This window comes from Carassius gibelio, chromosome A20, assembly GCF_023724105.1.
Source record: "Carassius gibelio isolate Cgi1373 ecotype wild population from Czech Republic chromosome A20, carGib1.2-hapl.c, whole genome shotgun sequence".
NCBI classification, from domain to species: Eukaryota; Metazoa; Chordata; class Actinopteri; order Cypriniformes; family Cyprinidae; genus Carassius; species Carassius gibelio.
In genome coordinates, this window is record NC_068390.1 from 27,934,140 (window position 1) to 27,937,859 (window position 3,720).

Here is a 3,720-nt window from a genome sequence, read left to right on the forward strand (position 1 = left end):
GCATCTTTCTGGAGTTCTTGCCCTGACACGAAGCGCGGGTTAAGAACGCAACACCTCTGTCAGCATCTAGTGTTCAGCAAGAGGATTTTTTTCTTCCTGCGATGCATTACAAGCACCGATGCATTCCAAAGTGGAGCTGTCAAGCCATCTCTCTCTCTCTCTCTCCCTCTCTCTCTCTCTCCTCCAGACGGGAGAGTTGACGGGAGGTAATCCCCTCCATGTGAGGAGGCGGCACGGGTGTGGAGGCGTGTTGTTTTTCATTCAAATCCTTACTAGTCCTATAAAAAGCGGGACTCGGAGCTCGGAAGAAAGAGAGCGAGAGAGAGAGAGCGAGAGAGAGAGAGAGAGAGAGCGCGCACGCAGAACGACACGGCTGTATCTGTACCTGTCCGGATGGGGATGGAGATGCTGCACGGATCCGCAGGTGTCCAAACGGCGCTGAAAAACGCCGCCGTGTGTCTGATGCTGCTCCCGCGCTTCCTGCTCGCCGCCGTGATGCTGCTGTTCCTGGATTTCCTGTGCATCCGGAGGAAGGTGCTCACGAAGATGCGCGAGAGCGACCTGAGCCCCGACGACCCTCCGCTCTGCGTGTCAGACTCCAACAAGATGTTCACGCTCGAGTCGCTGCGCGCGGTGTGGTACGGACACAAGCTGGACTTCTTCAAGACGGCGCGTCTGGGCGGCGCGGCGCCCAACACCGAGGTGGTCCCGCTGGACAGCGCGTCGCGGAGAGGCGCGCAGCGGATCCTGGACTACGCCCGCGGGAGGAGACCCCTGATCCTCAACTTCGGGAGCTGCTCCTGACCGCCGTTCATGACGCGCCTCGCGGCGTTCCAGCGCGTCGCGCGGCAGTACGCGGACATCGCGGACTCGCTGCTGGTGTACATCGAGGAAGCGCATCCTTCAGACGGCTGGGTGAGTTCCGACGCGCCGTACCAGATCCCCCGGCACCGCTGCCTGGAGGACAGACTCCGCGCCGCGCAGCTCATGAACCGCGAGGCACCGGAGAGCGCCGTGGTCGTGGACACCATGGAGAACTCCTCGAACTCGGCGTACGGCGCTTATTTCGAGCGCCTCTACATACTGAAGGACGACAAGGTCGTGTATCAAGGCGGCAGGGGACCGGAAGGCTACCGGATCTCGGAGCTCAGAGACTGGCTCGAGCGCTACCGGAGCGATCTGGAAGCTTCTAAAGCGGCGACGGTGGTCCACGTTTAATTAAAGACGGATGGATGTGTTCCTTCCCTCGGCCCGTTGTCCTCGAGTCATTGCGTCTGCGTCTTCAAAAGTTCCGTCATCGCTTCTACGGATCTGTGCGTTTCAGTCTGCGCTCTTTCAAACAGCGCTTTTTAAGCTACATTGCGCTCTTTTGGAGAAGGTCTCGATGCAATGAACATGCACTGAGCCGGGCTATTCACCCGGGGGTCCGTGCACGGTAAAAGCGCTTTCCCAGGTAACCTGAAAATGACAATCGGTTACACCAATGAAAGCTTTTAAGGGTTGCACATTTCACTTTTCTACAGTGTGGACCCCTGGGGGCCCGTGAAGGTACTCCAGGAGAGAACATTTTACACATTGACATTAGGTTCACACGGATGTGTTTTAGACTGAAGTCATCAGCTGTGCTCAAAACCCAGTGGCTGTCTGTGCACTTCTCTCTTGGTTGCACTAGAATAGATGCTAAAAGATGCTCTTTGGAAATTAAAAAGCAGTTCTTGATGTTTCTGAGTCATGTAAAAATATTCCATCCGAAACACTAGGAGAGAAGAAATGCTGCTTAAACCATTCGAAACACGAACTAATGATCTTACAGCGTAGTTAAGATTGTTTTAAAGTTTCTGTACTGTATCTGTAAATGTTGAAAACACTTGAGCTGGAGGTTTAATACGTTCACCTGCTCATATCAAACATGCATTTTGTGTATCTCAGGTGCATCTGATTTCCACTAGGTTTTGAACACAGCCGTCGAATCGGTGTCTTCAGCTGCTGCTACGGTCAACCGCAACACTGCAAACGCTGGGTTTAAGTTTCATGCATACAGTGATCTAGACAGATGTTTATGTGGTCAGTGACCACAGCTGTTGTGCTTCATCTCTGTTCTCCAGGCCGACCTGTTTCAACGTCAATCCAACCTGGCATTTTATTTGAGATATTGCAGAAACGGTATATCTATCTATCTGAAACATATCGTGTTTTATTTTTGTATGGTGTTTTTCCCTTGTGAGTGCATGTGTGCGGCCAGGAGGCCGTTTCATTGTACTCTGGAGTTATTGTGAAGATCGGTTTTTAAAAGGATTTTAACCAGAAAACCGATACTGATGTAATTTGACACTAGAGTACAGGACAGAGAAATGGCCTCCAGACGTATTGCCAAATGGTGTTTTGTAAATGGTGTATATTTTATTGAACACTTTTTTTAAATAAATGGTAGAGCACCCTCTAAATCGATTTTATCTGTAATTTCTAGGAGAGTCAGTGATGATTAATACATTCCTGGCAGACAAATAATTGATGCATTTTATTGACATGCAAGATAAACCATGCACTTTCTGTGGTAGAATTCAGTCTTGGCTTTTCAAACTATAATATTTTGGTTTATTTTAACATGCAAGACACACACGATCTCTCGTATTCCCTCTCATTATGTTTATAGGGCTGTTAAAGCAAAACTTGCATCAGGAAATTTTGAGCTTATGTTTTTAAAACGTAATTAAAAATACACATTTTAATATTTAATTTGAAAAAGCAAACACACCATCAATTAATTAGTGCTAAGGATCACTACTACAATTGATGTCCTTTAAAAAAAAAAAAAAATTATATATATATATATATATATATATATATATATACAAAATAATATTATAATGTTAAATCTTTACAAATAAATGAATAAATAAATAAACAGAGCACCATTTAAAAGTGTTTTATTATATTTACAGGGCTGTAAAAGCAAAAACTTTTTAGCTTCTATATATTAGGAAATGTTGAGATTTTTTTTATGCATATTTTAAAATTTTGCATTTAAATGTGCAAATGCATATTTTATTTATTTATAAACAGCCAACTATGCATTAATACGAGGTATCTCTTTTTTTAAATATAAATATTTGAAATAAATGATGTGATAATACATTTCTTATTAACTAAATGATAGAGCATCCTCTAAATCGGGGTTATCTGTAATGTCTTAGACCTGAAATGTAAAAAATTAACAGTTATGTGATATACACCATAATTAATACATTAATGCAGACAAATAATTGATTTATTTAATTGACATTCAAGAAAAATGTACTATAAACTATACAATCTTGTTTTTCTTTTGACATGTAAAACATTAATTATCCCTCGTGGCTATTTTAATTTCAAGCTTATATTTCTAAAAAGCAATAAAAAAACACATTTTAAAATGTGATATAAGAAAGCAAACACACTATCGATAATTATTGGTGTTTGTTAAGCGAGGCATCACTAATAATATCAGCTTATTTTTAATACAGTAGTATTTAAAATAAATAAACAGTATAATATTAACTTGTTTTAAAATAAATGCGAAAGCATCCTTTAAATCAGTTTTAGTCTTAATTTCTAGGAGAGATGGACGCCTCAGATGGACCTGAAATGTAATCATGTCAGATATGACATAATAAATAAATAACAGATACAATTTACTGACATGCAATATGCATTAAGATAAATCATGCATATTTTTTTGTG

General features: G+C 42.6%; 1 pseudogene; it reads left to right on the top strand.

The window, feature by feature from the left end:
* The first annotated feature begins 293 nt into the window (after positions 1 to 293).
* Positions 294 to 2,444, top strand: LOC127938955 (thyroxine 5-deiodinase-like; annotated as a pseudogene).
* Positions 2,445 to 3,720: the final 1,276 nt, after the last annotated feature.